General features: G+C 41.8%; 1 long non-coding RNA gene across 1 annotated transcript; it reads left to right on the forward strand.

Moving 5' to 3' along the window:
• The first annotated feature begins 11,798 nt into the window (after nt 1-11,798).
• On the forward strand, nt 11,799-12,384 carry LOC119794907. The gene is made up of 3 exons (XR_005282270.1): nt 11,799-11,938; nt 12,021-12,141; nt 12,305-12,384. It is a non-coding gene; the product is annotated as an uncharacterized LOC119794907 (long non-coding RNA).
• Nucleotides 12,385-13,275: the final 891 nt, after the last annotated feature.

A 13,275-nucleotide genomic window follows, 5' to 3' on the forward strand; every position in this document is an offset into this window, starting at 1 on the left:
CAAAAAACCCCAAAAAGTCCCCTTCCCGGAAAAGGGTCAGCTTTTCCCGCCCAAAAACACAAAGAAACAACACCCGAAAGAGATTGGGAAAACAGTCACCATAGATTGGGTTTTCCGAAAAAGGAGGGGATGGAAACCCGGGGCACACTGAAGAGCCTCTGGAACAGGGTACATGACAAGAGTTCTGCCAGGCTGGGCCCCGATTTGGCTGGCGGGAAAGGGGCCATCAGCATTAGTAATTTGTGCGTCCCGAACGAAAAACTTAATATCGGGAAATCAAACCAAACCCCAAAAATCAAAACACCCAACGGGGCTCCCCTGGGACCAAAACTTGGGCCCACGAAAATAACTCAAGGGTTGTTATCTGTGTAAACTAACACCGGGTGGCCAAGAGAATCCGGAACCCTTTTCAATCATGGCCCCCTTTTAAAGCCAGAAACTCCAACTTCATAGAGCTTTTAATTGGCCATTTTTATCTCTGAAAAGGTTTAAGACCTTTGACTGGCAAATGGCCAAAAGGGCCTAAATCCATCCCCTGTTTTTCCCGTGACAAATACTGCCCCAAAACCACTTTTGACTGGCATCCCGCCCCTAAAAATGAAGGGACGTTTAAAAAATTTCATATGCCAAAAACGGTGCCCGATGTTAATTTTTAAAATTTTTAAAAAACCCCAAAGCTCTCCTCACACTCTGAAAGCTTTAAGCAGGTTTTAAAAACCTGGCCAGACCCCCCTTCCTGGGGTTTGTGCCCACTTTTTGTGCCCCCACCCCATGAAGCGGACCCGCCCCGCCCAAGCAAAACCCCCCCACAAAGTGCCCCGTAATAACTTCCCAAAACCCAAAAAAAGGGGCAAACTCTGAAACATTTTGTGGGACGTGGCCAAAATTTGCCACAGCATTTAGTCTTGGCTGGGGCTGTTAAACACCTTTTTCTGAGATAAGGTGTCCCAAGTATTTAACCTGGCGCCCTTTAAAGAATGAACACTTGTCAAGCTTTACCTTTTAACCTTTCTCTCCTTAGGGCCCAGCCCAAAAACGGTTTCCAAGGGGGCTCAATTGCTGGGAGACTGAACCTGAAAACACAATATGGGCATTTCCCAAAAACAAAAAAAAAGAAATGGCCCCCTGGGTGGTTTCCCCAAACAAACCTTTTCCCTTTTGGGCGCCGAAAGGTAAATGGGTCATTTTCAAAGCCCCAAAGGCTAACGGTTCCCCCTCAAAAAAGGCCAAATGGCTACCCAAAAAACAGTTTTTTACTTTTCCCGTTTTGAAACAGGGAACCCCCATTGTACCCCTTTGGGTAGATTAAGGGGGGAAAACCACTTGGGCCCCAGAAAAAAAATTCCAGGCTTTCCCAAAGCGAGGCCCAAAGGGAAAACATCTTTTCTCGCTTGCCCGTTAAAAAGGGCGGGGAATCCACAACTTCCCCAGCGCCATTTTTTCCCTTTCCCAACAAAAAACGATTGGGGGAGGTTTTAAAGGGCTGCTTTCCCTTTCCCCCTTTTTAAAAATGGTTTTTGGTTTGGAGCATTAAAAGTTTTGACTTGGCAGCCTCGTACTCTGAGGGGGGATTCGTCGGACCCCCTTTCCGGACCGGGCCCCCATCCCAAAAAGGGGAAAGTCATGGGGGCACCCAAATTTTGGAAACCCCCAAATCACCTTCCTTTACTAAAAGGGCAGAGCGTACTTCTGTAGAAGTGACTGGAAACCCGCCCCTTTTTTTTTAGTTTCTTCAGGCAGACAAATCAAAAAGAACAAACAAAAATCTTTTTCTGGGGCCCAAAGGGACCTGAGGGGAAAAAAATTTTACACAGGGGCTTATTTCTGTTTCCCCTCAAGGGGCAGGCTAACCACTTCAGTTTCGACTCCAAAAAAACCAAGGTGAGTTCGGGGGTTGAGTACCATTCCCCTATTTTCCCAAATTTAGGGGCAGGAACATAAGCAGTACCGTGCACACTGAATTTAGGGAAAGGGGAGGCTAAATAAAGGGCCCGCTGGTAAGCCGGGCTCTGGAGGCTCAAAAAATAAAACCCGGAAACCCGCAAGTTGTTCAGGGGAGGGTTTAAACTAAAAATTCATAACCCCACCCGTTTTCCTCAATGGTGAGGGGCCCCCCGGGCCCTAACAGCACCATCAACTGGGGTTTTGGACTTAGCTGTGGTTGGGGTGCACCCGTTTTCAGGGGCCCCCACAACTGGACCAGGAGACTTTTGTTATTTTAAGGGAAATCAAAGAAAGAGCCTCCAAGTGCCCCAAAAGTTCTTGGGAAAACACGATTTAAATTTTGTTCATTCCCAAAATGCCCGGAACAAAGAAAAACCCAAAATTTTGTGGGGTCCTTCACAACCCAAAATTTCCCCAAAGAGGAAAGCACTTTGTTTTCACAGAGTGGGAAACCAACTCAAAATGCCAATTATGGGGTGGAAAGACCATTGGTGCCCCAACTGAAACCAGTGAAATGCTGAAGGCCATCATGCCCCAATGAAGCCCAAAAAGTTCCTGAAAACAGCTCTCGGTGAATTTTCGACACCATGGAAAATTTTATCTACAAACAAAATAACAAGGGCACCCAAATCCCCACCAAAAATCAATGACCCGGGGAGGATGCCAACAATTTTTTACGCGGCTGCTGTTTGTAGCCTGCTATTCCCCCCCCTGAGTTTTTGGCCAACAGGGTCAGTGGGGGTAGTTTTGGGCCCGGGTTTAAATTAGCTGGCTTGGGCCCCAAAAGTTAACCCCCGGGGACGAAAACCCCCTCACCATCAACCTCCTGGCAAAGTGGGCCCGGGTGTAGGGAAACCTTTTGGCGACCACAGAACCTGGGCGAGGGTTTCCCCACCTGTGGTTTAAAAAAGTCTGAAAAAGCAATACATGGGGAGTTTGGGGTTAAAACTGTTTTTTGTTTTTGTTTTAGAAGTTCCCTTAACTCACTAAAAATCAGAAAAAGGCCAGTAGGGGGAGTTAGCCGAGAAATGCCATTCCCCTGTACGGGAGCCCATATTTTAAAGGGAAAAGAATGGGGAAAGCTCCCTAGCGCCCCCCTGGAAAACCCTTGCCTTTTCCCACCGAATTGCCTCCCCCCCGGGACATCCAAAAAATGGCCCGTGGGGTGGGCCCCCCAACATTTCTGCTTAAGTTCCCGGGGGAGAGCACTATCCCAAAACCCTGCTCTACAAAAATGGCACGCAGCAGAATTTTCAGAAATTTAACAAACCCATAGGACATTTTGCTTAACTGTTCCATAAGGGGCCATTCAAAGCTGGAAAACTGCAACAGTGGGTTTCCCCCTTGCCCCCCGCTTCCTGAAAAAAATTTCAGATTGGGGGGTTACTTTGGGCTCGGTTGCAAAAACCCCAAAACCCTTTAAAATAGCCAAGGGTTTTTTTTAGCTGGGCATTTTCCCCTCTGCCTTTGGGGCGGGGACTTTATTTCCTCCCTTGCCTCCCCCTCTAGATGATCAAGAAGGAAGAAAGCCTGGTCTGCCGTTGACAAATGGCGGGCCCGAATACATGATTGGGCCTCCTCGATCCACTCACCAATCCCAATGCCAGTCCCACCACCGAACATGGGACATCGCTGGTCCCTGGGCACAACCACCAACCGCTCAGCAACCACAGCGCCAGCAGGCATGACACCACCAGCCACAGCTGGGGAAGGAGCAGCGCCCAGCGAACCTCCAACCGCCACATTCTGTCGACCAACTCCATCCACCGGGCGGCCTGCCACCTCCTCCATACCTACAGGGGAAGACTACCAAAAGGAAACGCGAGAAAAAAACAAACAAAAGAAACAGTGAAAATAAATCCTGAACCCACAGTTAAGTCTTCCTTGGATAGCTACTGCTGTCTTGTCTTACAACATCATGAATAAAAACACAACTAAGACCCTAAACACACAAAAAAAATAATAAAAAACAAAGACAAGTCCGTGCTCAATGGTCAGCAGGAGCGTCCAAGCGCTGCAACTCCGGAAGAATCCTAAATTAGAAAACTCGTTAACGGTGGATTCAGGTAAGAATAAATTAAATTCTAAACCGGTAGCTTACCCAGATGTGGTGACACAGCCGACCAGGGAGGGAGCGGATCAGCAGGCGACGGCCGGATGGAAGCCGCTCGCCGCACCAACCTCCAACTGCAGCCACCAACGCCAGCTGCGCAACGCTGCAGAAAGGCACGGCAGGTATTGCACCAGAACCCGACAACAATCCCCAGCCCAGATGGCAAAATGGCACTTACTATTTTGGATGAGTGGATCGAGCACACCAGCCACTTGGGCAGCCGACATACAGTAAGGAAACAAAGCACACGCAGCTCGCAGCGGACAGCTCAGCTTTAAAGCTATCTGCCCCGCCCACCAATCAGTCACTACACCTGGTGTGTGTAGTTGGGAGGGTGGAACACCATCCCACCACAATTGCATAATTATAATAAAGCTATTTATCAGCATAAATCAAGCGGAACACTATGGCGATAGCCGTACTGCTCCACTTGTGAAAGTAAAATCTGTTGGGCTCTTTTTGGCATCAAGACAATTATTCTTATTGCCACATTGCCAGACAGGACACTGTTAAAAAATAAAAAATAAAAAAAATTGCGAGAAAACCTGTATAAATAATCTTTTATTCTTCTTTTGTGGCCAATGAGGTACAAGTTGATTTACTTGTGTTTATTTGTGTAAACCTTTATATATTTGTTTTGAGCTAATTTGGGTTTCTGTTTCCCTTCTTAGTTCTGACGGCATTTTTGGGGGCTTTGTAAGACGTGTCTACAATAAATGACTGTTAAAACCAAAAGAACAACGTTGAGCCTCGATTAACTCGAGAGGAGTAATATAATGTAAAGCCCTTTGGAGTCACCTGACTGAAAAAGAACTATAATTGTAGCTTCTTTTCCTTTTGTGGGCAAATATTTAGGACACCATCATTGGAAGGAATTGAACTCCAGACTGCTGCGCTGAACCTGGACAGCTTTGCCCTTGCAGACATCATTTAGTGACAGAAACACACGTAAATGATGCTCGAAAAATTTTAAATACAGTTTTGGGCTGGAAAACGTGAGTCAGTGTGTTTAAAATTTCAGACGCACATGTTTGACTGTGCTTCTATTTATTTATTTGTTTTCGGGGGCGGGGGGGTGGGGTCCATAAGTGGGTCGGTGTAAATGGAAAAATGCCAGGTCCGAAAATCGTTCTGAGCCTGATCAGAATGAATGCATTAAAGGAATAGTACACCCAAAACATGATTAGCCTTCATTTTCTACTCACCCCCATGCTGAACAACACTCTGGAGTACTTTTTTGATATCTCAAATGCATCTGGAGATCTGGGAGACTTCTTGCTGTCTGCTGACATTCAAATAATGGAGGTCTATGGTGCCCGAGGCAGAAAGGTCCATAAAAGTCCACAAAAAAACGTGTAAATATTCCTCCATACTGCTCGTCCAATGTATTCCAAGTGTCCTGAGTGGGTAGCGCCCCGAATTTACTCGAAACGAAGTCATTTAGAATGTTTTTAGAGCATAAACAGTAGTGTATAGGATTTCCTAAAAGCGCGTTCACGAGTCTACGGAAACCGCGGCAGACCAAACCAGATGAAAGTGCACATTCAGCTCGGCAAAGAACTCATGCTCTTCCTCAACACTGAAGTCCTCAGACATTTTTCTTTCGTTGTTTCTTTCTTTGCACAGGTAAACAGCACATTTCTTCCTCTACGCTTGCATCATCGGCAGAGCAGACGCTGAATGCGCACTTTCATATGGTTTGGTCTGCCGCGGTTTCCGTAGACTCGTGAACGCGCTTTTAGGAAATCCTTTACACTACTGTTTAGGCTCTAAAAACATTCTAAATGACTTCGTTTCGAGTAAATTATGGACGCTACCCACTCAGGACACTTGGAATACATTGGACGAGCAGTATGGAGGAATATTTACACGTTTTTTTGTGGACTTTTATGGACCTTTCTGCCTCGGGCACCATAGACCTCCATTATTTGAATGTCAGCAGACAGCAAGAAGCCTCCCAAATCTCCAGATGCATTTGAGATATCAAAAAAGTACTCCAGAGTGTTGTTCAGCATGGGGGTGAGTAGAAAATGAAGGCTAATCGTGTTTTGGGTGTACTATTCCTTTAAAGTGCTGGCCATAATAAATATACGTACTTTTTTCTTTTTTTACAGTTCTATCCTGACAGCACAGCAAGCAGAGAGATCACGAGTTGAATGTCTGTCGGCTGTGGAGATACTCCCATCACCAACTCCTCTGTCTACAGAGATGAGAGGAAAGAAAAAAGCCTCACAGCTTTCGGACGGAAACGGCGGCTTCAAAAAAAGACACAATTTGAACGCCTGTCATAAAAGCATCAGCAAAATAGTTAATGTAGTTCCTTTTTGATAAACAAATCAGCATCTAACTACTAACTCTCCACACCCAGACTGTCGTGTTCCTGGGCACAAGGATTCAAGTGGCCAGTTCTAGAGTAACTCAACACGTTTGGCCCCACAATTAAAATAACTCGCCATTTTCCACCATTGAGCTTGTGTTCAACCATCCAGCAATTCCTGCTTATCCTTTCACAATAAAAAAACTGTAATAAACAGTTTACCTACAAGGCCGAATTACCCATTAAGAGTAAAATCTCTTAATCTCACTCCAGCAGGTCTCTTCTGTTCCCATCAGCCACTTGAAAAACTCAGTACCCAGCACACTAACTTTGTAGAATCTTACCTTAATGTCCCTTATATGAGAAACAGATATTATTTATAGTTAATTAATTGTATTAAAGCGTTTGTTGTTGACATGTGGCGAGGTTGTTCAGATCAGCTCTCAAATCAGAGTTGTAGTTTCTTTGTGGTCATAGAGTCAACATTAAACCTCTATTCGATAATGAAAGTTTGAGAATCAAGACTGTCCTGTTTTCTTTTTGGTTTGTTTTTAAATAATAAATAATAATTAAAATAGCTGTTTTTATTTTTTGTGCTTTTAATGATGAAGTTCTTTACAAGTGGTGTAGAATTTGTAGCAAGTGGTTCTACGCATCAATACATCAGGGGGTTTCTGTAAGTTATAAGGTTCTTTAAAATGACTCTAAAAAATTACACAGAAAAATACTGATATTAGAACATTTAGTTTGTATTCTTTAATGCTAATACTTATTGAATACTCACTTGACTAATTAGAAAATTCAATACTTGAGTAGATGTTTGACTGAGTAACGTTGAATTGTAGTTAAGTAGGATTAGACTATGAGTAGCAATACTTTACTCAAGTACTACTGTTGAGTACTTCATCCACCACTGGACATATGCAGTGGAGATTATTTTACTCCAGAGATCTGAATGGGTGTGTACACTGGAAAAAACTATCTAGAAATTAGTCAACATTTCTTAAATTAAATGTATTTACCCTTCATTTGAGCAGGTAAATAAGAGCATTTTCCAATGAAATGAGATTTCTTTACTCTTAAAATAAGATAATTAGATAATATGCGCTTTAAATAAGACAATGCAATATTTTTTTCTTTTGTATGTAAATGATCTTATTCTGTTGGCAAAGTCTCACTTACCTCCTCAAATGCACAAACAAATGCACTTATTTTAAGAAAAAAAAATGACTTATCTAGATTTCAATTTCTTTCTAGTGTACATGGCTGCAAAACGGATTGGGAAAAAAACACCTCTCTCCTTCGGATTGAAATTTCTTTTTAAATTCAGATTTATTGTTAAATATTTCAGTAGAAAACCTTAGAAAGCGGCCAGTGAGCTTTAGAACTTGCTCCTTTGCCTTATTAAATGCAAGCTTTGATACTAACCTTTAGGTCAGGATGAAACTATGATAATGCAGAAAAACAGGCTTTGCTAATTAGCTGGTGCAATTAGACGGTTTTTCCTCATTCTTCTCACGCACGCACGCGCGTGTGCGCACGCGCATCCGTTGCCATGGAAACGGAGGCCCCTGAACCTTACTTTCTGAACTTGAGCTGGAAGCTTGACTTGCTGCAGTCTGTGGTTTTTACTAACCTGCCAAAGATGTGCTTCACACCGATGAACAACAGGTTGCAGGATCGGCTGGAAGGTTAATGTCATTATATTACTATGTTAATTCAAAAAATGTTACTTGAAAAATTATTATTTTGAAGTTTTTCCATGAAGTTGTGACGGCTAGCTTAGCATCTACCATCTTTGACATCTCAGAGATTAAATGTGTTTTTAGTCAACTGAATTTGTCAGGAATGTTAGCAGCCATTTAATTATTTGAAAAAAACTATTTTTGTTTCAGTGAAACACCTTTGTTGAATTTTATGTGAAATGTTTGAAAACAAGATTAAGCTAGGTCTGTTTTTTTTTTTTTTTAAATGCCCTGAAAATATGTTAGCTCTATATGGAAATGTTGGTGAAAATACATTAAATAAAGAAATTAAACAAAGAGACATTTGAAGGACATTTATCATAATATATTATCAAGCCAAACTGTTTATTTTCCTATTTAATAAAAAGTATTATTTTGGAAGTTGACTGAATTGTAGCTGAAAAAAAAATTTCAAGTTTGTTTAGTTTAGTAAATGTGTTTAGGAAATGATGCGTTTTTAACCAGTTTTTTTTTTTTAATACAAAAATGTTTTTTAAGGGGTATTATGTATTAAATTGATTTTTATTGATCGGAAATGGGAGGAATGATAACAGAAATGCAATGATGTAAAACATAAACAAAGTTTGGTTTGAGAGAATAATCTATGATGAATTTAATGTGGAAATGGATGAAAAAAAATGGAAAATAAATTATTTTAGGATAAAATGGATTCATTGAATATACTGGAATTTGAAAAGGAAGGCCTTTTTTAAAACCTGCTGTAGTAAACATATTGGTCTCCATGGATACCTTAGTTATATGCATTAAGCAACTATAGGCTTTTTCAGGTGGCATATATTTTTAACTTTAATGGAAGGTCAAAGGTGTTAAAAAATGTTTGAGAGATTTTAAGTTTCCGGTTTCATTCAGAGGATAATTTTTGGCGAGTTTGGTATCCAATCCTCGGAAAACATGGTGATTTTGAAATCATGTTTTTAAAGGCAACTACTAAGCAACTAACTAACACTATTAATTTTAATAAAACCATAAACATTATCATTTTTTGTTTTTAGCTTTTGTTTTCCTAAAACAAAAATCAGGTCCTTTAATTTTTTTGGCTGTAACATGTTTAGAAATTGACTTAGTTTATAATAAGGATAAAAAGATAAAAGAATAAATGTTTAATTAAGAGTTCAGAAGGAAGGATGATATGTTTATTTTACAGTGAGAAGGTAGAATTAAAACATGAGTTTAGAACAATATATTATTTAAAAGTTTTCCTGCAGCCCTTGTTTGGATCTTCAGGTGAAAGTAATAATAGTTTGTTCATAGAGTATTCTGTCATTTTATAAACATTTAACTCTGGATGGTTTCTTCTGAACCATGAAAAGTTCCGTATAGGATCCCCTTTCTTTTAGAAAAATGTTCTAAATAGTTTGGCATTAAGTTTGCTAATGTCCATTTCTGCTCTGAGCTTTCTATGTGTGTTAATTAAGGTCTTTATTTCTACTCTAGGATGCACTGAGGAAGGGTCTGATTAGCTGAGGTTCTGATTCTGAGAAATTATAGATCTGAACTTTAAAGCTTGATGTTATTAAGCCTTTATTTCTCCTAATAAGGATAACTTTCTGCTTATAGTAAATTAACTTCAAAGATTTATGAATATATTATCAAGTCAGCCAATGAAACTTTCTTTCTGGTAAAGAGATGTATCCAATAGTTCAAAACTATTTCTAATTTGGTAGTCTGTTTAATGAAAAACGTTTTTTACTGACAGCTTCAAATGTTCTTTAATCTGAACTAATCTAAATGTCTGTAGCTCCCAAAGGAGGGTGTGTGCCCCCTAGTGGAAGCACAGTTTAATAGCAGGAGACGTGGTAGAAATAAACTAAATAAATGGACCATTTAGAGCTGATCTTTTTTGTATTGATCACTCAATGAAATAAAGATTTACAATAAAGTAAACTTACAATTTAATTGTAGTCTTGTGATTTAAAGGATATTGGAGTTTTTTGTGTTATAAACTTAGCCACCAGCAAGATAGCTGGCGAGGACCAGCAAAATGTCCCCGTTTACAACAATCAGTCCTCAGGCTGATGCCGAGACAGGGCAACAAAATCATATACACACATATATACATATATATTAATATTTTTTTATTTTAACACTAACCAAACTGTTAGCATTTTTTATGTCTTATTGATTAGATCTATTTAACCTGAAAAACTCACACAGGCACATCCAGCAACCTAAAATAAAGCATTTAGTTTTTTTCATTTAATTTTCCTTAATTAATGTTCCTGGTCTAATGATTTTTTCCCCCCCACACAGTTCCAGACGTCGCGCTTCCTGCTGATCCTGACCCGGAGCCCTGGTTCTGGATAGAGGATCAGGGTGATGTATATGTTTTTTATATTGTCATCACAGCACCGTTCCCCGTTTACAATGAGGAGATAGAAGTAGAAGAAATAGGGGTTGACTATGAGGAGGTAGAAGTTGAAGGAGTAGTGGTGGATGAGTATGAGCAGGCGGAGATGTGGTCTTTTGAGGGGGAAGATGTTGATTTTGATGATGTCAGGTCTTTTTCTGGTGAGTCTCTTGAGGTTTCTAGTGACTCCTACGGGTATGATACCACAAGCTCTGAGGAAGAAGATGGTGAAGACGATGACCACCTTCCCCCACATCTTCGGTTCACCCAGAGGATTCCCCCCGACTTCAGACTCGCATGGAACCACGAAGAGCCAGAAGAGTCCCTGGAGTGCCAAGAAGACCGCATCTCCAGGAGGAGGAGAAGAGAGGAAGAAGATGAAGAGGAGCTCCCCTGGAAGAGGCTTTGTCGTGAGAGGGATGTTTAAGAAGAGAAATTCTGGCAGGTCTAGGGATGCCTTAGGTAGCGTCTTGCACCGTGGCTTTTATTTACCCCGCTGCTAGATTTTAATTTAAGTTTTAGATGTTAGAAATTTCGTTTAGCACTGACATCTGAGCAGGCACTGAGGACATGACAACGATTTAAAAAAGGTGTGGAACATGAGAGCTGGTTAAGGCAGACATAATCTAGCATGCTCTACATCTAATGACAGAGCTGGACAGTCTGCCAGCTAACAGAAGGCAACACAAACAAAGGATTGATAAAAGAACAAGGTTTGAATAGAAGAAACACAGCATGGAGGCAAATGAACAAAAAATAAAAACACCAAAAGACAAAAAATAAATCCTGGTTGAAAACAGATGAACCACAAGGAGGCAAACCAATCCAAAGAGCAGCTGGACATCACGGCTGAGGACAACGCAGGAGGTCAAAGAAAAATCTTAAAGGTCTAAAAATGGAGTTGAGGTCACCTAAAGTCTATAGGCAGAGGGCCAAGGCTGTAGTGGAGACAGATTATCTAGAGTAGGACGATGCTGCTGGGGACAAACTGGATCTAGAATGGAACAGTGGCACAGCTTGTGATGGTCATCAGTGGAACTGGTCTCTGGGATGTTGGTGAGAAGGTAAAGAGACCATGCTTAGAGGGACAAACTGATTTCAGACCAGTTTGAGACAGAGGACAGGACTGATGTAGGGATTTGGGTTGTGAGAGGAGCCGACTGTTAGAAACAGCTTTCAGATGTGACTTGGTCTAGTTCTAGATGTTCCTCTGGTCAGTTAGTTTTCAGGCCTACTTTGAGGGAAAAGAATCCTCTGCAGAAATATTCTTCATATGATCTAGGCCAGTTCTGACCGCAGTGGATCTGTGATTCTGTGTTTTTTGAATCCCATGTTGGACTGAGCCTCTCCAAGCTTTGGGCCATCAGAAGATGCTGATGAGATCTGCAGCGACCAAACCAGAGGAGGATCATCTGGGCTGCTGACCTTTACAAAGAGTGAGAGCATGTTCAGTAAGGAGCAACAATAATCCATCATTTAATTATAAAGTCAACATTTCAGGTGGCCTCACTTAGTTTTTCATGTTAATTTCAGACACTGTGGACGTCCAAAAGCAGAACTTCTGTGAGGAACCGGGACATCCAGGATGGTGAGGAGCTTCCCAGCCCCGACCTGAGGACGGCACAGAGAAAGACTGGAACAGAAAACACACGGAGTAAGACTTTATTAACACGACAAACCGACAACTCAAGCTTCCCAGGCCTGATTAAAAGCTAACAGTCACTAAAACACAGAAAGACCAAGATTATGATGAAAACAACATCCTGCCCCAGATTTAAACTTGGTTTCCAGGAAATTAATTTGTCTTCTTTTTGCAGGGAAAGCAGGTTGAACATGGAAGCAGTTTTCTAGCAGCCGGATCACATTGGAACAGAATCCATCCACACGTGTTTGGAGGTATGTTGGTTGTTATTTAACTAGAGAAGCATCACATGCAGACAGTTTCAGACTCAGGACACTTTGCTTTCATTAGCTACGTTTACATGGACACAACTAATCGGATTGAAGGCCTGATCAGATCAAAAATGTTTCATGTAAACATGTCAGACGGAAGATTCTAATCCGATTCGGTCCGATCGGATCTAAATTTAATTCCGAAAGAGAGAGGTGGTTTTTGCCGATCGCCATTCTGATTGGCGTCCATGTAAACACCCATTCAGATCTTAAGAGTAAAATAATCTTCACTGCGCATGTGTGCGACGTCAGCAAAGGAAACCACCGGTCGCTCTCGCTCTCGCTGTGAACAACATGGCGGGGGGAGTCTAGGAACGCCGACTTATACACTCAAGTTCATTTAAAGCTGCAGGAAGCAGGAATTTATCCTCCTCCTCTTCCTCTTTTCTCTCTCCACAGCCCACTCGCTCTCCCACGCCGGTTCAATCGCTCATTCTCTACATTTTCTCTCGGACATTTCGCTGCCAAGCGCTTTTTTCCTCCTCTCTCCGTTTTTCTTTCCGCTCACTCCGAGCGCATCGTTTGTCAGGCCTCCCAAAAACCAGACGCAGACAGAACTGCCAAGTTTGGCAGGAAGTTCTGCGCATGCTTAAAATATTTAATCTGATCCAACGCTTGGTACATGAATTTCCGATCAACCAAGGTTTGGATCGGATCGGGGAAATTGCGCGCATGTAAATGTAGCTACTGATGAGGGAGCTGAAGAAGAGGAAGGAGCACAGAGACCGCTAAGGAGGAGAAACATGGCTCCTCTATTTCTCTCCAACATGCTGGAGTCCTGGACTGAAAAACGTTGACGACCCTGCAGCTAAACCATCAGTCTGCTCCACCCAGT

Source organism: Cyprinodon tularosa, unplaced genomic scaffold (assembly GCF_016077235.1).
Source record: "Cyprinodon tularosa strain WSP-4 unplaced genomic scaffold, ASM1607723v1 ctg498, whole genome shotgun sequence".
Classification (NCBI taxonomy): Eukaryota; Metazoa; Chordata; class Actinopteri; order Cyprinodontiformes; family Cyprinodontidae; genus Cyprinodon; species Cyprinodon tularosa.